General features: G+C 39.7%; 1 protein-coding gene across 2 annotated transcripts in view; it reads right to left on the bottom strand.

Moving 5' to 3' along the window:
• BBS9 (Bardet-Biedl syndrome 9) overlaps positions 1-23,538 on the bottom strand; it is a 511,186-nt gene that overhangs the window by 60,178 nt on the left and 427,470 nt on the right. The gene's annotated exons all lie outside the window — the stretch shown is intronic.

Below are 23,538 nucleotides of genomic sequence, written 5' to 3'. Positions count from 1 at the left end.
GAAGGCTATCAAAGTCTTTTAAAGACAAAAATTTAGGTGATGTTTGGTACCATACCGGGTCAGGTTTAGAAGCTAAAGAAAAAACTCACAAAAAGTTAAATTTAAGACTGGGAACACTCAAGGGTGTACCATCCTTGCACTTTACTTGGGTTTCGGTTAAATACTATTCAATTCAATAAATAGTTGTGGTTTCACCTCTTCAATTATAAAGTGGTTTCAAATAGAGAACATATTCCACTAGTAAGTTAGGAGTGTGTAGTTCATCTTCTGTGAATAAACTCACTCATGCCCCAAAAGACGCTAATTATTTTATAACCCCCTGTGATTGTTAATTAACCCATAAGAAATTGGGCTGTGTCTCAAAAACCTTATGTACAGGCATAGGAAATCCAGTTACCAATATATACCATTAGCATTATGATGCCCTGACAAATGTTATCAGTTGTATAATGCATTTTGTGCCCACACACATGGATAACTGACTTAGAACACACATGCAACAATTAGGGAACCAAACAATATAACATGAAATGTCAACTGGGAAGTGCCATGGATTGAATTGTGTCCCCCAGAAATATCTGTCAATTTGGCTAGGTCATGATTCCCTTGTATGATTGTCTACCATTTTATCATCTAAGGTGATTTCCCTGTGTGTTGTAAATCCTATCGCTATGATGTAGTAAGATGGTTTGGCGGCAGTTATATTGATGAGATCTACAAGATTAGTGTTTTAAGCCAATCTCTTGTGAGATATAAAAGAGAGAAGTGAGCAGAGAGACATGGGGACATCATACCACCAAGAAAGCAGTGCTGGGAGCAGAGCACATCCTTTGGACCTGAGATGCCTGTGCTGAGATGCTCCCAGACCAAGGGAAGACTGATGACAAGGACCTTCCTCCAGACCTGACAGAGAAAGCCTTCCCCTGGAGCTGATGCCCTGAATTTGGACTTGTAGCCTACTAGACAGTGAGAGAATAAATTTCTCTTTGTTAAAGCCATCCACCTGCGGTATTTCTGTTATAGCAGCACTACGTGACTAAGACAGGAAGTATAGACAATAAGCATTAGGTTGCAGCATATGATATTCCCAAATTTCTTATCTATAAGAGAAAAATCAGCAAAAGGGAAGGCTTGCTTCAGGAAAAGTAGACATGAGACTAACACTCAAATTCAACATGGACGAAACTGAACTTATGATCTATCTCCCTTTTTCAAAGATGCCCTTTGACAAATGGCGTGTCGGCCAACTGAAGCCAGTGATCAAGGAATCTTTCCTGATACCTCTCTTTCCCCCTCAACCATATCTCAGTAAATTACCGAATCATGTCGAATTTACCTCCTGAAAAAGTTCTCACCATCTGCTCTTCTTCATTTCCATTGCTACTTCCAAAGTCGAGTCTCCATAGTACACAAATACTGTTTTCACAAGTATTTACCTCATGTTGTAACTAAATATCTGTATGATTTTTTTGTTAATTAAAATTTCACTAATTGAAATCAATGTCATTAATTAACAAAATACCAGGATGGTAAAGATCATGTCTGCTTTGCTCACCATTACTTTTTCATTGCCCTCTATAGGGCGTGGAACAGAGGAGGGAATAAGTAAAGAAATGGCCTTCCTGGAGGAGAGGGCTCACGATAAAGAAGAGTAAGAGAGGAAGGCAGGATTAAGCCAGAATTTGAAGGGCCTGGACCTCTAAAAAAGGATCCTTAGTCACACAATTGTTAAGTGCTTGGCTGCTCACTGAAAGGTCGGCAGTTCAAACCCACCAGCCACTCCTCGGAAGAAAGATGTGGCAGTATGCTTCTGTAAAGATCTATACCCTTGGAAACCCTATGGAGCATTTTACTCTGTCCTATAGGGTTCCTATGAGTCGGAATCAACTCAACAGCAACAGGTTGGTTTTAGGGCTGAGCCTCTAAGACAAGCAGCCTGGGATTGTTCAAGTTAAGCAACATGGCCTGATACTGTGTCCCTTTGAAGAAATAACAATATGGGGAGAAAGTACTAGCTTATTTGATACAGTATTTGTATTTTCTATTTCTATAGACTAAGAAAAAAGGTTAGCAAGACACGTGTAAAACTTTATTTCCATTGAAGATAAAGAATAAATTAAAGAAGTATTACAAAATTTATAAAAATCTCAGATAGAAGTACGTCCACTCCTGCCTCTGCCCTCACCTTGCTCCGTCTCAGTAGCACATCGCAAAGCTGATCTTGGAAATCCTCCCCACTCCTGGCTTCCAAGTGACTACCTTCTCACAGTTTTCCTCTTATTCATTCCTTGGCTGCTTCTCCTCAGCTTCTGATGTTGGCTCTTGCCCTTCTACCTGATCTATAGATGCTGGAGGGCCTCAAGGTTTAGATTAGCCTCCATTCTCTTTCTCCATCCATGTAAGTGATCCGATCCAGCTTCAAATACAACATATAGACTGCTGTCTATATTCTATCTCCCACCCAGGCCTTCTCCCTGAGCTCCAGATCACTTGACATCTAAACTGGATGCCAACTAAACATCTGAAACGGAATATATCCAAAACTGATCTTTTGATTCTGCCTCCTCCATACCTACACCCGGTTCTTCCCTCAGACTTCCTCATTTCACCAGTAACACTACCATCCCATGTTACTAAAGCCAAATTCCAGGAGTCATCTTTGCTTCTTCCCTTTCTCTTGCTCCTTAAATGCAATCTATCACCAACTTCTAAGTATTCTATCCACTAAAATATGCCTTAGATCTGTCCACTTATATCTCCATGGCCACAACCCTATGTAAGTCATCTCTTACCTACACTTCTACAGTAGTCTTTTTAGCTGTCTCCTGCAGTTAAGAGTTCGGCTGTTAACCAAAAGGTCAGTAGTTTGAATCCACCAGGTGCTCTTTGGAAACCCTATGGGGCAGTTCTATTCTGTCCTATAGAGTCATTATGAGTTGGAATCGACTCAGTGGCAATGGGTCTGGTTTGATTTCTGTTTCCATTCCAGCTGTTTTCCAAACCATTCCCCATAAAGCTACCATAGTAATTTTTGAAACAATCGATCAGGTCATGTAATTTCCCAGCCTAAGACCATTTGATGTCTTTCCTGCTACTCACAGGATAACATCTAAGCTCCTCACCATGGAGCATAAGGAATCCCACATGATCCGGCTCTACCTGCCACTCTCTTCCTCTTTAAGATCAAGCCAGGTAGGTCATGTGTCCTTGAATATGCCAAGCCCTTTCTTCCTTTTGCTGCTGCTGTGTGCCATTGAGTTGATACCCTATAGGACAGAGTAGAACTGCCCCACAGGTTTCCCAAGGAGTGGTTGGTGGATTTGAACTGCCAACCTTTTGGTTAGCTGCCTGAACTCTTAACCACTTTGCCACTAGGGCTCCACTTTTTCCTTCGAGGCCTTTAAATTCTATTCCTTCAGCTTGGAATGTTATTCCCCTAGTTTCTCATTTTCTCCTCTTTCTTCTCAGAGAGGAGTCCCTGAGTGGTGCAAACGATTACATGCTTGGCTGCTAACCAAAAGACTGGCAGTTCGCGTCCACCCAGAAGTGCCTTGGAAGAAAGACATGGCAATCTACTTCCAAAAATTCAATCATTGAAAACCCTATGGAGCACAGCTGTACTCTGACACACATGGGGTCACCATGACTCAGAGCTGACGCCACAGGAACTGGTTTTCTCTCTCACAGAAACTTTCCCCAATCACCCCATCTAAAGCAGTCTCCACCACTAACCCTGTCACCTCTCTGTTTGTTTTATCGCACTTAATGCTACCTGCAATTATCTTATTTAGATGTGTAACTGTTTATTTAATCTGTCTCTTCCACCAGAATATAAGGTCTACGAGGGACAAGATCCTGTCTCTTGTTAATCATTATACCCCAATGCCTAATATAATACCTGGCACACAGTGGTATTTTTAAAAATATCTGTTAAATAAACAAAAAGTAGTTCTATTTCACAAATAAAATTCCTTCCTCCTTAAGAACTCTAAATGTGTTAACTATGCTCCTAATGTTGTACCCTGGGCCAAAAGACGAACTGTTTACAGATGCTACCATTTAGCTTCATCTCAAATTAATACTTAAGAGGCCACAATATATAACTGGTACAGTTTATAAGTCCGGAGGAGGAGAAAGGCAGGCAGTTAATATAATAGCATGAAGGGCTTGTAGTGTTAGGGGGAATTACTGAAATGGGAAAACTGAGCCACATTTAGAAATGTGAAGGGGACAGTGGAAAAGAAAAGGCAAAAGGTTCCATGAAATGAATAAATGATGCCACAAGGTCCCTAAGAAACAGCGAAATAGGGGAGGATAAGATTCATTCATCAACTGTGTTGCAGACACTCCTTATATGGAAGGCACAAAGCTGGGTATATGGTAGTGAGTAACAGACATGGTTTCTCCCCTCATGAAACTTAAAGGATGTTATTATTGTTATTGTCCTCAAGTCAGCTCTGACTCATGGCAACCTCATGTACAACTATACACTGCTGGGTTGCTCTATCTTCACAAGCATTGGTATACTCAAGTCCATTGTTGCGGCCATTGTGTGTTTTGAGTGCCTTCCAACCTAGCGGGCTCATCCTCCAGGACTATACTGAACAATATTCTGTTGTGATCTACAGGGTTTTCCTTGGATAAATTTCATTAGTAGATCTTCCTAGTTTGTCTTAGTGTGGAGGTTCTACTGAAACCTATCTACCACAGGTGACTCTGCTTGTATCTGAAATACCAGCGGCATAGCATTCAGCATCACAGCAACACGCAAGCCACCACAGTATGACAAATGACAGACAGGTGGTGGCACAGGATAATGGGTAAATATTAAATAAACCACAAGTGGACATAAAATATGAATATGCTATGAAGAAAAAGTCCAAAGAGCTGTGAGAGAGAACAACAAAAAGAACCTTTAGGTTGGGGGTCATGGAAAATCTTTTACAGGAAAGTTACCTAGCAAGTTGAGACCTGAAGGAGGAATATAATTTAGCTGGTAAGAATGTGTGTGTAGAGGGGAACATTTGGGGACAGATAGTGGATAGTATTCAAGGCAAAAGGAACAGCTTACGTAAAGACCAGAGGCAGGAAAAAGTTGATGAGTAGAACTGAAAGAACATCCATGTGGCTAAAGTAGAGTGGACAAGAGGAACTGTGAAGACGTTGCTGTTGAAGAAGTGAATGGGGGGTGAGGGGAGGAAGAAGAACCCTGTAGGCCAAGGTAGCAAGTCTGAGTTTGATTTTAAGACCAAGTGTGTCTTCCGAGAAAGAACAGAAAGACAAAAGACGAATTAAGTTCCATAGAAATGTTGAAACAAACAAATGGGAACTGGAGTTTGCTTTGGATAGTGATCTTCATTGTACAGTAGAAGTGAGGCCTTCCACAGAGTCTGGGGGAGGAGAAAGAGGTGGGGCTTGAGCAAAATGACAAGGATTAACTTTTGTTGGGAATAAGAGAGGAAATCAATCAAAAACAGATAAATGGAACTCTGATTGGCAGAGGCAGACCCAGGTGACGTCACACTACATGAAAGGAGGTAGAAACAGTTGGTCAGTTTTATGATGAATTTTAGCAACAATTTCCAGGTCCAGAGGAGGTCAAAGAAAAGGCAAATGTTTATTCAGGGCTGGGAAGTGACAAGGGACCTAGGGCAGAAATCCATGAGATTCCACAAAGCAAAGCAAAAAGGGCTGGTGGAGGGCCAGATGGAGGTGGATTGGGAGTAAGGGGCAGAAGGCTGAATTATAAAGAACTGAGGAAGGGGAGATAATGTTCTGGTAAATAATTCAAGTCAATTTGAATTCAATCAGCATCTTCTATGGTCAAACTGTATTAACTTCCAGGGACAGGAAAACGAATGGCAAAGTCTCTGTCCTCAGGGATGTCAGTCTATTAAGCTGATGTCAACAGACAGTAGAGATCTAATAATGGCTGATTATATAACACAAAAATAAGAAGAAACTCAAAATAAAGATACAATGAAAATAATATGAAAAAACTTCAATGGTACAAAAGTTTTTAATGATCATTACAAATATTTTATCAAATTTTATATATTAAGAAAACTTCTCTAGCATTGCTTTGGTTCCTTTCCTGAAAACTGAAAGACATTCTTGGATCAGAAAACTTTAAAACTCTAAGTACTCAAATAATATTAGTAGCAATAAACTATAAAATTATATCACCAGAGTTATTTTAAACTAGTCACAGAAGGAATGTGCCTCAGTCCAAAAGATACAGCATCCTCCCATTTCACTAAGTGAAGGAAAAGAGAAAGACGCTTTAGTCAAAAAAAAGACGTAGGCACAAATGGTTTACAGCTGTCACTTTCTCCCCTTACCGATTTATTTTTGTGCATTACACTTTTCACTGTCGGAAATTGTTTCCCTGTTTATTGACTGCCCCATGCCAGGATGTAAGCTCTATGAGGTCAGGGGCTGTGTTTGTCCAGTTCACCACTGTGACTCCTAGTACCTAGAACAGTGCCTGGAACATAGTACGTATGCACTTAACAAATTTCACCTTGGAGTCTCCTCTTGGCTTTCTGTATGATGTATTTTTCAATGAAAACAGTATAGAAAGTGCATAATTTATTAGCTAAATGGTTTTCCATGAACCAACATGGTAAGTTTAAAAATTTATCATAGCTGGGTGTTTTATCTAATTCTGAAAGGAAAAATTTTTTCTCTCTTAAAAAAGACAAGTTAAAACATCAGGTAATTTATTTGCACAAGTACACAGTCACATACGCTGATTAAATGTTCCATTTACATCTGACTTTATTTTTTTCACTGACACTCAGCCAGACTTCTACACCTGCACCCTTAATATCTGCCACTGCATTTGCTCATAACCTGAATGCTGGTCAACGGCAGCCTTGCACCCTTGCCATGCTACTCAGCGGTACAATGTACTTGCTGCTTATGTTATGATTGCAGTCACTCCAAGCCTATTTTTGTCCAATGCCAAAAACACCTTAGAGCAATCAACATGCAAATACCTATACTAACTAAAAACCATCCTATCGGTATTAGCATAAATTGTGGCTTCTGAAAGCTACAGAGTAACATCACATTATTTTTGGGTAACATTTTCCATGTGACACTGGAGTATGGCTCAGAAAGCAGACTTGAAAGGAATACAATAATGTCTAGCTAACTGAAATTTTTATTTTAAAGCAAAAATATAGAGACATTTAAAAAAATAAGAAGCTAAATAAAAGAAAAAAAAGATTTGAGAAAAACTGTACAATGGAATACAATGTAAGGTGCTTACTTTTCTAAAATCAGGTATCTATATACTAAGACACCACCAAAAATAAGAGAACAGATTTTCACTTTACTTTTTAATTGTAAAATATCTGCACTACACATAAATCAGAAGAGTTTGGCTATTGAACCAATTTATTTGAATAAACCCACTAGAAATGGTTTAAGAAAAGTTTAGCGTGAACAGATTTTTTAAAAAGTTGGCGGCATGGACCCGGCTTCATTCCACAACAGCAGTTCAGACTGGCAGAATGTCATCTTGTCTTATTGTGGCTGAACAGTGCCACAAGTGAAGTTTCATTCCCATTTTAGGCTAGTTGTACCGGCAAGAACTTAATATGACTAAGCCATAAGAATTTGGGCCAAATGGCTGGGTCTACCCCATCTATACATGGGTAATCTCATTCTGCACATATTTTTAAATTTTTGATGAAAACAATGTGATGCAAAATAAAGCTTAATGAGTTTCTCACATAAGTTACCTGACTGATGAATGAAGCACTTTTTAAGTAATTAGCGTACTTTAGCCTGGCACCCTAAAATCTAAAGAAAAAGTGAAAAAAAAATACACCTTTTAAAATATTCATGAATTTCCACTGAATGCAGAGAAATGTATTATTCATCTTATTGTTGAAGACCTAATTCCTCAGAGAAAGAGAGCAGAGACAGTAAAAGTTGACGGAAGGAAACAACTTTCTACAAGCTCCTACAAGTTTGAGGTGAATCAGTAAAACTTAGTATTGAAAATCTATTTCCACTGAGACAGCACAAGTTGGGGGCAAAAGTTGAGGGGAAGAAAAGTGGGGAAAAAAATTATTACATGCTTGTGGTGAACCAGTAAAGAACTCTTCATAATGTGTTTTTATAGCCAACAACTGCTGGAATAAACACCAATTTTTTTCATACTCATATTTGAAGACAAAACAGTCCCAAATGTTAATTGAATATGTGAGAAAGTTATTTTTTTTGATATGATACAAAGCCTCAGAGATACATTTCTTCCTGAGGGATGCACCACAGTTGAGATACTTTTTCTTTTGGCAAACTTACGCAATCGTTAAGGATACTGAAAACTACACAGAGTTAGGGTTTCCATAGAAGAACAGTAAAAAATGAAGAAAAGCTCATATCCATAGATGGGTAAGGGTAAAAATGGGCATTTTACATATCTGTCCGTACAACGTGATTAAAGAAATAGACATACTGACGTCTTTTAAAAGTTGTTTAACTTATGCCCCTGCTTTAAGGCTGGGTTTTCCCCAAATATCTTTAGACTGTTGAGTATCCACATTATTTAAACATCTGCCGGGAAGGAAATTCCTCCAACTCCCCTGGTATACTATTCCTGTTTTTAAAATCCTGTTTCCAAGAAGTTGGTCTTTGGTCATCACATTGTAATTAGTTACCAGCCAGCTTGTCTATCAACAAGTATTTGCTAAGTACACACAAGGAGAATGTTATTCTACTAGGTCTTTGATGGTAGACCTTCCCCTATAGTTGTTCCTAATTGCTTCTCCTGTCAAATCCAACTCTAATCCTGGATTCAAATATTCTTCCCCACTAAGTCTGCCACCAATCTTCCATTCATCTTATTAAGGACTCCCTGTAAAGTCCTAAAGAATCAGCATCCTATTAATAACTGAATGCTTCCTTTACTTACAGGGTACAAGTTGAGTTTCAAAAACCAATTTTGAAAAATAATCAGTTGTTTCAAAAAAAAACAAGGGGTGTTATTCTCAATTTTTCAAGTGAGGAAACTATGGCTCCAAAAGAATAAATAGCTAAACAATTAAAAAATGGCTGAGCTGGTCCTTCCCACATTGGCTACTGCAAGTCAACTTTAAATTTACCATTTCACTATTCACTCCTTCTTGCTCTCTCACAGATTATTATAAAATTTTACTTTTCTAAAACCCATGCAGCTGGCCTTCACTAAACTTTCCTTTTTTCATTTCCATATATCCCCAATTTATATCCGTGTTCTCACTTTTTCTCTTCCCAAATGCCCTCTTCGGTTCACCTATACTCTAGATTACTCCTTCTGCTTCTCTAAAGCTTCCATTTTAGCATGAACACTGGATGTTAGTACTTGTCATCTTGCCACCACTCCCTGACCTTCAAATATGTCTAAGTATCTTTTTTTTTTTTTTTTTATAATAACTTTTATTAAGCTTCAAGTGAACGTTTACAAATCCAATCAGTCTGTCACATATAAGTTTACATACATCTCACTCCCTACTCCCACTTACTCTCCCCGTCTTGAGTCAGCCCTTTCAGTCTCTCCTTTCTTGACAATTTTGCCGGCTTCCCTCTCTCTCTATCCTCCCATCCCCCCTCCAGGCAAGAGTTGCCAACACATTCTCAAGTGTCCACCTGATATAATTAGCTCACTCTTCATCAGCATCTCTCTCCCACCCGCTGACCAGTCCCTTTCATTTCTGATGAGTTGTCTTCGGGGATGGTTCCTGTCCTGTGTCAGCTGAAGGTCTGGGGAGCATGGCCGCCGGGATTCCTCCAGTCTCAGTCAGACCATTAAGTTTGGTCTTGTTATGAGAATTTGGGGTCTGCATCCCACTGATCTCCTGCTCCCTCAGGGGTCCTCTGCTGAGCTCCCTGTCAGGGCAGTCATCGATTGTGGCCGGGCACCAACTAGTTCTTCTGGTCTCAGGATGATGTAGGTCTCTGGTTCATGTGGCCCTTTCTGTCTCTTGGGCTCTTAGTTGTCATGTGGGCTTGGTGTTCTTCATTTTCCTTTGCTCCAGGTGGGTTGAGACCAATTGCTGCATCTTAGATGGCTGCTTGTTAGCATTTAAGACCCCAGACGCCACATTTCGAAGTGGGATGCAGAATGATTTCATAATAGAATTATTTTGCCAATTGACTTAGAAGTCCCCGCAAACCATGTTCCCCAGACCCCCGCGCTTGCTCCGCTGACCTTTGAAGCATTCATTTTATCCCGGAAACTTCTTTGCTTTTGGTCCAGTCCAATTGAGCTGACCTTCCATGTATTGAGTGTTGTCTTTCCCTTCACCTAAAGCAGTTCTTATCTACTGATTAATCAATAAAAAACCCTCTCCCACCCTCCCTCCCTCCCCCCCTCGTAACCACAAAAGTATGTGTTCTTCTCAGGTTTAGTATTTCTCAAGATCTTATAATAGTGGTCTTATACAATATTTGTCCTTTTGCCTCTGACTAATTTTGCTCAGCATAATGCCTTCCAGGTTCCTCCATGTTATGAAATGTTTCAGAGATTCGTCACTGTTCTTTATCGATGCGTAGTATTCCATTGTGTGAATATACCACAATTTATTTACCCATTCATCCGTTGATGGACACCTTGGTTGCTTCCAACTTTTTGCTATTGTAAACAGAGCTGCAATAAACATGGGTGTGCATATATCTGTTTGTATGAAGGCTCTTGTATCTCTAGGGTATATTCCTAGGAGTGGGATTTCTGGGTTGTATGGTAGTTCTATTTCTAACTGTTTAAGATAACGCCAGATAGATTTCCAAAGTGGTTGTACCATTTTACATTCCCACCAGCAGTGTATGAGAGTTCCAATCTCTCCGCAGCCTCTCCAACATTTATTATTTTGTGTTTTTTGGATTAATGCCAGCCTTGCTGGTGTGAGATGGAATCTCATCGTAGTTTTAATTTGCATTTCTCTAATGGCTAATGATCGAGAGCATTTTCTCATGTATCTGTTGGCTGCCTGAATATCTTCTTTAGTGAAATGTGTGTTCATATCCTTTGCCCACTTCTTGATTGGGTTGTTTGTCTTTTTGTGGTTGAGTTTTGACAGAATCATGTAGATTTTAGAGATCAGGCGCTGGTCGGAGATGTCATAGCTGAAAATTCTTTCCCAATCTGTAGGTGGTCTTTTTACTCTTTTGGTGAAGTCTTTAGATGAGCATAGGTGTTTGATTTTTAGGAGCTCCCAGTTATCGGGTTTCTCTTCATCATTTTTGGTAATGTTTTGTATTCTGTTTATACCTTGTATTAGGGCTCCTAGGGTTGTCCCAATTTTTTCTTCCATGATCTTTATCGTTTTAGTCTTTATGTTTAGGTCTTTGGTCCACTTGGAGTTAGTTTTTGTGCATGGTGTGAGGTATGGGTCCTGTTTCATTTTTTTGCAAATGGATATCCAGTTATGCCAGCACCATTTGTTAAAAAGGCTATCTTTTCCCCAGTTAATTGACACTGGTCCTTTGTCAAATATCAGCTGCTCATACGTGGATGGATCTATGTCTGGGTTCTCAATTCTGTTCCATTGGTCTATGTGTCTGTTGTTGTACCAATACCAGGCTGTTTTGACTACTGTGGCTGTATAATAGTTTCTGAAGTCAGGTAAGGTGAGGCCTCCCACTTTCTTCTTCTTTTTCAGTAGTGCTTTGCTTATCCGGGGCTTCTTTCCGTTCCATATGAAATTGGTGATTTGTTTCTCTATCCCCTTAAAATATGACATTGGAATTTGGATCGGAAGTGCGTTAAATGTATAGATGGCTTTTGGTAGAATAGACATTTTTACTATGTTAAGTCTTCCTATCCATGAGCAAGGTATGTTTTTCCACTTAAGTATGTCCTTTTGAATTTCTTGTAGTAGAGCTTTGTAGTTTTCTTTGTATAGGTCTTTTACATCCTTGGTAAGATTTATTCCTAAGTATCTTATCTTCTTGGGGGCTATTGTGAATGGTATTGATTTGGTTATTTCCTCTTCGGTGTTCTTTTTGTTGATGTAGAGGAATCCAAGTGATTTTTGTATGTTTATTTTATAACCTGAGACTCTGCCAAACTCTTCTATTAGTTTCAGTAGTTTTCTGGAGGATTCCTTAGGGTTTTCTGTGTATATAATCATGTCATCTGCAAATAGTGATAACTTTACTTCTTCCTTGCCAATCCGGATACCTTTTATTTCTTTGTCTAGCCTGATTGCCCTGGCTAAGACTTCCAACACGATGTTGAATAAGAGCGGTGATAAAGGGCATCCTTGTCTGGTTCCCGTTCTCAAGGGAAATGCTTTCAGGTTCTCTCCATTTAGAGTGACATTGGCTGTTGGCTTTGCATAGATGCCCTTTATTATGTTGAGGAATTTTCCTTCAATTCCTATTTTGGTAAGAGTTTTTATCATGAATGGGTGTTGGACTTTGTCAAATGCCTTTTCTGCATCAATTGATAAGATCATGTGGTTTTTGTCTTTTGTTTTATTTATGTGATGGATTACATTAATGGTTTTTCTGATATTAAACCAGCCTTGCATACCTGGTATAAATCCCACTTGATCAGGGTGAATTATTTTTTTGATGTGTTGTTGGATTCTATTGGCTAGAATTTTGTTGAGGATTTTTGCATCAATGTTCATGAGGGATATAGGTCTATAATTTTCTTTTTTTGTAATGTCTTTACCTGGTTTTGGTATCAGGGAGATGGTGGCTTCATAGAATGAGCTGGGTAGTATTCCGTCATTTTCTATGCTTTGGAATACCTTTAGTAGTAGTGGTGTTAACTCTTCTCTGAAAATTTGGTAGAACTCTGCAGTGAAGCCGTCCGGGCCGGGACTTTTTTTTGTTGGGAGTTTTTTGATTACCGTTTCAATCTCTTTTTTTGTTATGGGTCTATTTAGTTGTTCTACTTCTGAATGTGTTAGTTTAGGTAGGTAGTGTTTTTCCAGGAATTCATCCATTTCTTCTAGGTTTTCAAATTTGTTAGAGTACAATTTTTCATAATAATCTGAAATGATTCTTTTAATTTCATTTGGTTCTGTTGTGATGTGGTCCTTCTCATTTCTTATTCGGGTTATTTGTTTCCTTTCCTGTATTTCTTTAGTCAGTCTAGCCAATGGTTTATCAATTTTGTTAATTTTTTCAAAAAACCAGCTTTTGGCTTTGTTAATTCTTTCAATTGTTTTTCTGTTCTCTAATTCATTTAGTTCAGCTCTAATTTTTATTATTTGTTTTCTTCTGGTGCCTGATGGATTCTTTTGTTGCTCACTTTCTATTTGTTCAAGTTGTAGGGACAGTTCTCTGATTTTGGCTCTTTCTTCTTTTTGTATGTGTGCATTTATTGATATAAATTGGCCTCTGAGCACTGCTTTTGCTGTGTCCCAGAGGTTTTGATAGGAAGTATTTTCATTCTCGTTGCTTTCTATGAATTTCCTTATTCCCTCCTTGATGTCTTCTATAACCCAGTCTTTTTTCAGGAGGGTATTGTTCATTTTCCAAGTATTTGATTTCTTTTCCCTCGTTTTTCTGTTATTGATCTCTAGTTTTATTGCCTTGTGATCTGAGAAGATGCTTTGTAATATTTCGATGTTTTGGACTCTGCAAAGGTTTGTTTTATGTCCTAATATGTGGTCTATTCTAGAGAATGTTCCATGTGCGCTGGAAAAAAAAGTATATTTTGCAGCAGTTGGGTGGAGAGTTCTGTATAAGTCAATGAGGTCAAGTTGGTTGATTGTTGTAATTAGATCTTCCGTGTCTCTGTTGAGCTTCTTGCTGGATGTCCTGTCCTTCTCCGAAAGTGGTGTGTTGAAGTCTCCTACTATAATTGTGGAGGTATCTATCTCGCTTTTCAGTTCTGTTAAAATTTGATTTATGTATCTTGCAGCCCTGTCATTGGGTGCGTAAATATTTAATATGGTTATGTCTTCCTGATCAATTGTCCCTTTTATCATTATATAGTGTCCTTCTTTATCCTTTGTGGTGGATTTAAGTCTAAAGTCTATTTTGTCAGAAATTAATATTGCTACTCCTCTTCTTTTTTGCTTATTGTTTGCTTGATATACTTTTTTCCATCCTTTGAGTTTTAGTTTATTTGAGTCTCTAAGTCTAAGGTGTGTCTCTTGTAGGCAGCATATAGATGGATCGTGTTTCTTTATCCAGTCTGTGACTCTCTGTCTCTTTATTGGTGCATTTAGTCCATTTACATTCAGGGTAATTATAGATAAATAAGTTTTTAGTGCTGTCATTTTGATGCCTTTTTATGTGTGTTGTTGACAATTTCATTTTTCCACATACTTTTTTGTGCTGAGGCGTTTTTCTTAGTAAATTGTGAGATCCTCATTTTCATAGTGTTTGACTTTATGTTAGTTGAGTCGTTACGTTTTTCTTGGTTTTTGTCTTGAGTTATAGAGTTGTTATACCTTTTTGTGGTTACCTCATTATATACCCCTATTTTTCTAAGTAAAAACCTAACTTGTATTGTTCTATATCGCCTTGTATCACTCTCCATATGGCAGTTCAATGCCTCCTGTATTTAGTCCCTCTTTTTGATTATTGTGATCTTTTACCTATTGACTTCCATGATTCCCTGTTATGTGTATTTTTTTTTTTTAATTAATCTTAATTTGTTTGTTTTTGTGATTTCCCTATTTGAGTTGATATCAGGACGTTCTGTTTTGTGACCTTGTGTTGTGCTGATATCTGATATTATTGGTTCTCTGACCAAACAATATCCTTTAGTATTTCTTGTAGCTTTGGTTTGGTTTTTGCAAATTCTCTAAACTTGTGTTTGTCTGTAAATATCTTAATTTCGCCTTCATATTTCAGAGAGAGTTTTGCTGGATATATGATCCTTGGCTGGCAGTTTTTCTCCTTCAGTGTTCTGTATATGTCGTCCCATTCCCTTCTTGCCTGCATGGTTTCTGCTGAGTAGTCAGAACATATTCTTATTGATTCTCCCTTGAAGGAAACCTTTCTTTTCTCCCTGGCTGCTTTTAAAATTTTCTGTTTATCTTTGGTTTTGGTGAGTTTGATGATAATATGTCTTGGTGTTTTTCTTTTTGGATCAATCTTAAATGGGGTTCGATGAGCATCTTGGATAGATATCCTTTCGTCTTTCATGATGTCAGGGAAGTTTTCTGTCAGAAGTTCTTCAACTATTTTCTCTGTGTTTTCTGTCCCTCCTCCCTGTTCTGGGACTCCAATCACCCGCAGGTTATCCTTCTTGATAGAGTCCCACATAATTCTTAGGGTTTCTTCATTTTTTTTAATTCTTTTATCTGATTTTTTTTCAGCTATGTTGGTGTTAATTCCCTGGTCCTCCAGATGTCCCAGTCTGCATTCTAATTGCTCGAGTCTGCTCCTCTGACTTCCTATTACGTTGTCTAATTCTGTTATTTTATTGTTAATCTTTTGGATTTCTACATGTTGTCTCTCTATGGATTCTTGCAACTTATTAATTTTTCCAGTATGTTCTTGAATAATCTTTTTGAGTTCTTCAACAGTTTTATCAGTGTGTTCCTTGGCTTTTTCTGCAGATATCCTAATTTCATTTGTGATATCATTAAGCATTCTGTAAATTAGTTTTTTATATTCTGTATCTGATAATTCCAAAATTGTATCTTCATTTGGGAAAGATTTTGATTCTTTTGTTTGGGGGGTTGGAGAAGCTGTCCCGGTCTGCTTCTTTAAGTGGTTTGATATGGATTGTTGTCTCCGAGCCATCACTGGGAAACTAGTTTTTCCAGAAAATCCGCTAAAAAAAAACTGCAGTCAGATCCCTATCAGAGTTCTCCCTTTGGCTCAGGCTATTCAGATGTTAATGAAGCCGCCTGGGAAGGGTGGGGGAGGGAACAGAGAGATAGGAGAGTAGCACCTCAGAATATAGCCAGAGTTGCTTGTCTTGCTTGGAATGACTGTTATATCTGAGATTCCCGCGGGCGCGTCGCCTATGTGTGCTGGCTGTGTGGAGATTGCCCCCGGGGGGTCTGGCCCGCTGGAGTCACGGTCAGATCCTCCGCTTCCAGCCCCACGCCCAGCGTCAAGGCTCCCCTACTGGGACGGTGCACTCTCAACTCCAAAATCAGTCGCTGCCTCCCGGGGACTTCTCGTCTCTCCAGCCGCGTGGCCGTGCCGCCCCCGTGAACTAGGTGGGCCCCCTCCCGGGGTTAGTTCAGATGGGTGGAGTAGCTCCCTGTGCTTGTGCCGCGACCGAGTGTCCTGGCTGGAACGCTGTTCTCCCCACTCCAATACCAGTCGCTGCCTCCCGGGGACTTCTCCTACCGGCTGCGTCCCACGCCGCCCGCGCGACCCGGCTGGTCCCCTTCCCGGGGTTAGTTCAGGGGGTGTAGCAACTCTCCGTGTTTATGGCGTACCTGCGTGCAGTCCTAATCCCTGCGGGACGGTTCCCCGGCTCGGATGCTGCTCTTTCTGCTCCAAGATCAGTCACTGCCTCCCGGGGACTTCTCCTACCGGCTGCGTCCCACGCCGCCCGTGGAACCAGCTGGTCCCCCTCCCGGGGTTAGTTCAAGGGGGTGGAGCAGGTCTCTGTGCTTGTGCCGTACCTGACTGGTACGCTGGCTCCAGGCTCTGGAAACAATCGCTGCTTCCCCGTATTAGTTCGTTCTCCGTCTCTAAATCTGTGTTTGTTGTTCAGGGTTCGTAGATTGTTATGTATGTGATCGATTCACTTGTTTTTCCGTGTCTTTGTTGTAAGAGGGATCCGAGGTAGCGTCTGCCTAGTCCGCCATCTTGGCTCCGCCCTCTCTAAGTATCTTTTTGTAAAAGAGAATAAAAAGAAAATACATGCATACATACCCTGACAATGTCCTACTTTTTCTGCTATCTGCCTTTCTATTTAGTTTCTTCCTGTTACAGGATAGATTCCTCCATTACTTCCTGCTGTCCTTGATAGTGCCGATGCTACTTCTCCCTTGAGTTCCTTGAATTTCACTCTTCCCTGTAGAACACTCTTGTCCCCAATCCATAGCTCTGCAGCTAAGCCCCAAACTCTGCATTCCCTTCCTTATGCCTTTATTCCCTAAGAGGTCCAATCAATTGTAAAGCTTAAATGATGACCTCTAGGCTGATGATATTAAAATCTACATTTCTGGTGTCGATCTTTCCCACAAGCTGAAATTCCTCAGATCCAGGTATTGACATGTATCTCTTTTTTGATGCACCTTCATCATAACAAGTTCATTGTGTTTGAAAGGAAACACATTATCCATAACTAGCAAAATATCCTGACCAACTTAACCATCTCCATCAACAGCAACTAACACTTGGATGGACTCCTGTGTATTTTTCCTTATTTTTCATACTTCCTCCATACTGTATACCACCATCAGATTTCTATTTCTAAAACACTGCTTTTTATAAGTCGCTTTAAGCTCAAGATCATCTTAATAGTTTGAATAGGAGATAAGGGTGTTAAGCAAGGTAACAGCAACATGGAAACTGAAAAAAGAGATTGGGAGGTCCACTATCAGATTCTATTGGTAGACTGAACATGGGGAGTGAAGGAAACGAGGGTCAAGGGTGTTTCTGAGGTCCCTGGCCTGGGCAGGCCTGCGTCTAAGATCAGACACACAGGAAGAGAGAAATTCCACTCAGCTGTGTGGAATCGGAGAGGCTTACTGGGAACCTTGGTGGTGTAGTAGCTAAGAGCTATGGCTGCTAACCAAAAGGTTGGCAGTTCGAATCCACCAGATGCTCCTTGGAAACTCTATGAGGCAGTTCTACCCTATCCTATAGGATCGCTATGAGTTGTAATCGGCTCAACCGCAATGGGTTTGGTTTGGGTTTTTTTTTTTTAAGGTATATTGGTGAGACATGTCCAGAAGCCAATCTTGTATACTTGAGTCTGAAGCCTGAAAGAGAGGCCAGACAGAAACGTATAATCTGAAAAGTACATGGAGGTCAGGTAGTAAACTGGATGAGACTGTCCAGGAGAGCATGAAGATGGAACACTCAGAGTCAAAACACAGGAAAAGGAACAAGAAGCCACAAAGCAGACTGAAAAAGATAAGCCTGAGAGGGGCAGGAGGAGGTTCCAGCAGTAAAAGAGGGGTCCAGGGATGAGAACATCCTAGGAAGGGAACGGTCTCATTATAAAATGCTGCAAAGTGGCCCAGTGGGTTTTACATAAAATGCTTACCAGATTTAGCAATTATGAAGTCCTTTGTTATAAGGTTAAAAAAAAAAAAAAATTACTCAGAAATCAACAACTCCATGATTTAGCCAGTTACCCATGAGGAGATGGGAAGGAGACAGAATCCATAAACACGTTGTACACATTTACGCAAAGAATTCTGTGAAGGATTTGGGTTAGTTTATCAGAATTGAAATGCAAACAAGTCCCACAAACACATGGTCAATGGCTGTCAATAACTTACTTCCTTTTGAGAAAAAGAAAAGCCATTCATTTTCCTGATTTATGAAATTGGCCTTTGTTTTCCCCTTACCATAATTTCTGACAGAATTATAGTGGCTTTCTCATTGGTATTTTCTAGTCACAGTCCATTTTACAAAAGTTATATATGCTATTTATAGAAAATATATGGAAGAGAAAAAGTAGGAGCAGACTTGGACATCACCTATAGCTCCACTGCCCAGTGATAAATACCATTAATTCAATGCTTTCATTTATAGCCTTGTGGACCAGATTTTGATAAGTACATAGCTGAAGCTCAGTCATCTCCTTTATGTTTTCTGGCTTTGCTCACTTATTTAGAAAGGTCTATCCTACTTTCATATGTATGTATTCACTTTTATTTCCGCCTGTGTTTGTGATTTTTTTTTTTTTTTTTTACATTTAAACCTCTTATTCATCTGAAATTTATTGAGGCATATGGTATGAGCTAGGTAATCAAATTATTTTTTCCCTCAAATGATTGGCCAGTTCCCAGCACCATTTTTTAACTAATACATCTTGTCCTCTCCCCATTACTTTGAAATGCCACATTAGCACATGAGGTCAGAATTAGGGTTAGCACATTCTATCTAAATTCTTACATACAAAATGAGGGTGGAGGTTCCCCCACTTACAGAAGTTTTAATTCCCAGTCGCTATGGTCATGAAATGTTATAGAAAAGCAAAAGTCATAACACAAAGATATTCACTCATAAGCTAATTGACCATATATAAAATTAGTCTCAATCAAATATCATTCTTCATTTAATGGGAGGTCAATTCCTGCCTGCTACCAACTTCTTTATTGGTTAATCTCCCACTGACCATCGGAAATTGTTGCAAATACAGCGTAAATTGGCCACAGTGGGTAACTACAACTCTTGCAAGGAATGCAAGATTTAATCCAGTGGCAGTGCTATTGGAGAACTGCTCCGGCCACATGCTAGGCCAGTGAAAACCTGGCAGCCAGTCCCGTCAACAATGAAGAGAAGAAAACTGAGAAGAGTGATGACATGATAGATGTTTCTGAAGAAAACGATTTGAATATCAAAGGATTAAGAGAGGTCCTTTGTAAACAGAATAAACCGGTTGCCACGGAGTGGATTCTAACTCTTAGCGACCCTATGGAATGGCACTGAACTGCTCCATAGAGTTTCCAAAGAGTGCCTGGTGGATTCGAACTGCCGACCTTTTCGTTAGCAGCCGTAGCTCTTAACCACTATGCCATCAGGGTTTCTATAAATCTGATAGTGCCTTGGAATATTTTTTCTTAAAAAGGGCCCTCTTTGTAAAGGGCAAATCTGAGTGTGCATCAAGCCAAAAACAAAACAAAAGAAAAACAAACAAAAAAAACCCACTCAATACTTTTTTGTTGTCTCCAAGAATTAGCATGTAATTGCAGCTATTTTATAACCTAAATTTTAACAAATGTAAAATAAATGTACTATTAATTTTAATTTTACTTATTTTTCAAGCAAACTTTTGGTCTTCCTACTATCTATAATAAAATGGTGGTCCCAGCTTTGAGTAGTCGTTTCTGGATACAAATTCTCTTCAAGCCTTCCATATTTTAATCAATTCTGAACTTTCTATTTTGGTGCATCAATCTCTCTTCCTATAATTGTAACATTGCCATTTACCGTTACTTTATAATAAATGTTCTGAAAAGGCAAATTTTACATCTTTTTAAAAATTATCCCGTCTGATCTTATGTTTCTCCTGTAATTGAATTCTAGAATCCTTTTGTCAAGTTCTCCAAATACCTTTGGGATTAATGGAACCTCACATTTATTGAGAATTTGCTATAGGCCAGGCTATGCATTTCACATGTACTACTCTAATTTCTACCACAACTCTCTGATAAAGTACCATTATTATTCCCACTTTACAAATTGAGAAAATCGAGAAGTAGAGAAGCTAAGAAAATTGCCCTTTATCATACAACTGATAAAGGGCGGCCAAGCTAGCTCTTCCAAGCAATATCCTTCAGCAGGAAGATGTGAACACCAGAGCTGCAGATAAGAGAAATCCAAGTCTGACGGCTCTGGAATAAAAAGAATTCACCAGAAAAGGTTAGGCTAAAACCTGACAGAGTCTGGAGGCTGATAAAGGCAAGTGGGCGAAATGTTAGGCAAAGAAGCTCATAAGGTAATTCCCAGTGGGAAAAATTTTCAGACTCTGGACACCAGAGAGGATGTTGTCATCGTGGCCTTTAGTAGATTAGAGCAAAGGAAGGACACATCCAAGGTACTGGGCTTGTAAAGTCCCAAGGCTAGAAAAGACCAAGAGGTTTTTATTCTGAGATGTTTATCCATCTGCAATTTAATAGGGAACATAGTAAAATTATACACACTCCTGCTTTTTAATATCAACCACTAAGTCACTTCACCTTCCGAGGCCTTAGTTACCTCAGCTGTTATATGAGGGAGGTAAACCAGATGATTTCTAAGTTCCTGTCCAGTTCCTTAAAAAAGATCATGTCTGTGAAAAATGCTCCTATGCTTGTATGTTCAGTAATCCACTCCCTTCTAATATGCCACTTTATCTTCACATGTTCTGAGTCAACTATTATAGCTAAACTAATGTAAATTGCACAATTGCTTGTCTGAAGCAGAAATAACTCACAGTATTTCCAATTATCTCTGTGATAATGCTATTATTTCACCTATATAGCTAATAAAAATTAAGTACAACATAAACATGGGATAAATCTTTAAGACAATCCTCACAGCAAAGAAGAGAGACTGCATGAAGCTATTTCTGCCCTTCTCCTCCCACACCGTTAGACCAATTTCAGTGAAAAGATGGCCAGATCAAGAATAACTTCCACAGGAGGAGGGTCTAGCTAGAAAAGTATTTGTACCATTGTGGTCTGTATGGTCTAGTGGGAAGCACAGTGGGCTAGGAGATTTGGATTTTAGACCTAACCCTTCCTGTAACCATATAAGATATTTCTTTAGCTTTTTCTGCCTCCGTTTTCTATTTGTAAAACAGCGATAATTCTACATGTCTCTTTGTGCCTCAAAAATGTGCTATGTTCAGAAAGGGATATAGTATGTGAACCATTTGAGTTCAAGGGAGGAAAAGTGTTATAGGCAGTAATTGAGCATGTTAATAACGAAGAACACTGATTTAACACACACACACACAGTCATGATTAGACCAGGGCAAGTGAGAGGGAGAGTCACTTGATCACAAAGTCTGAGAGTCTTCAGTAAGTAAAAGCAAGGGGTTATGGCTGACAGTGACATACAAATACACATAGCTTCAATCTCCCCAGTGGAATGAACTCAGGTATCACAGAAATGAGTGGCACAACCCTTGCTTATAGACTCCTGGTTTGTGAACACATTTTCCTTCCTTCTTCTTTTCTTCCTTTCTTCCTCTGCCCCTTCTTTCCTCACATTCAAAAAATTTGCATTGAGGGCTAAAGCGTTCCGTATGCTAGATATGGACACAGCCCTCAAGTTGCTTGCAAATCTAGTTATTTTCATAAATGACTAAAGGTCCATATCCATAAATGTGACTAAAGGATATCTGTTCCCTCTAGGAGTCCAAGTCTCTCAAAGCATTGCCACTGGACTTCCAATGGCTATTCCCCAAGAGGCTCAGACAGGGACCTGGGGAAGAGAACCCAGGGCTGTTGAAGCCTGAATTGACAGAGGTACCTGCCAATCGGTGAGCCAATGCCATCTGTTCCTAAATTTCCTTTTTTACATATTGCCCTCCTTCCTCAAGTATCCCTTGTTTTTCCCGTTGGCAGGCAGGGAGGGAGAGCCATGTGCTGAATGCCAATTACAGTGAATATTTTTCATTTACTCCCTTATTAATCCTAAATATTTATTTCTAGGAAAATAATCCTATAACAATGAACAGAAGAGGTCATAGGACCAGTTAGGAGGACGTTACAAGGGCAAGATGTAGAGGGCCTAAATAAAGTCAAACCATGTCGGGTCTGTTTCTATTCTGAAATGCCAAATTAGAAATACTCTTTTACAATAACAATTACAGTAAAAAGATAATTCAAATCATGTTGCTTTTGTTGTTAAGTGCCGTTGAGTCGGTTCTTACTCATAGTGACTCTACGTCTAACAGAACGCCAACGCTGCCTGGTCCTGCACCATCCTCACAATCGTTGTTATGCTTGAGCCCATTGTTGCTGTCATAGAATATAGAATCATAGAACATAGAATCCTAAGACCTTCAAATCAGCTGTTTTCCCACCCCCACATTTACAACCTGAATTATACATATATTCATAACAATGGTAATAATTATAGCTTTAATTTTTGAGGAAACCCTGGTGGCGTAGCGGTTAAGTGCTACAGCTGCTAACCAAGAGGTCAGCAGTTTGAATCCACCCGATGGTCCTTGGAAACTCTATGGGGCAGCTCTACTCTGTCCTATAGGGCCGCTATGAGTCGGAATGTACTCGAGGGCAGTGGGTTTGGGTTTGGATTTAATTTTTTAAGGTGTTCCTGTTTCAAGCATTGAGCTAGGTGCTTTACGAACACAGAAAGTCCCAGCAACAAGGGTAGGCAATTATTATCCCACTTTCTGAAGGAAGAAACAAGTCTCTGGAAAGCTAAGTAACATATCCAGGGTCACATCAGCACTAAGTGATTGAGGCAGGATCAAAGCCTGGTCCGTCTGACTCCAGAGCCTGTGCTTATTGCATTATGCTATGCTGTCTCCATGTTTATCTTTTTAAGATTTTTGCTTGCGTTCCTTTTTACTTCTAGGAATGCTGAGTGAGGGAAAAAGGAAGCAATAGCAGGAGCAACCGCATGTGGGACTCACAAAAGGCATGTGAGAAGGAGGAAGAGAAAACCGCACCACTTCTCATACTAGGGGCCTTGCTTTAGGAAGAAATAGCTGCTACAGCTGGGTCATTTAATACAATAATTTCCTTTATGTGCCTTACCGCTGCCATAAAAAAAGAGGCTAGGAAGAGGGAAGCGCAACATGGGGCTGCCACCTCTAAGAGGCCCAAGTACAGCCTCTCGGACTGTGGGGTGGGCTGACCAGGATGCCATGGTCATCATGGACAGACAGTCCACTGGGGGACAAGCTGGATATCTCACACCCTGGCCCATGGGTGCCTTCTCACATCTCCTGGTCCCCAGTCTTTTCCTTTG

Source organism: Elephas maximus, chromosome 8, assembly GCF_024166365.1.
Source record: "Elephas maximus indicus isolate mEleMax1 chromosome 8, mEleMax1 primary haplotype, whole genome shotgun sequence".
NCBI lineage: Eukaryota > Metazoa > Chordata > Mammalia > Proboscidea > Elephantidae > Elephas > Elephas maximus.
This window is presented reverse-complemented; position numbering and strand designations above follow the sequence as displayed.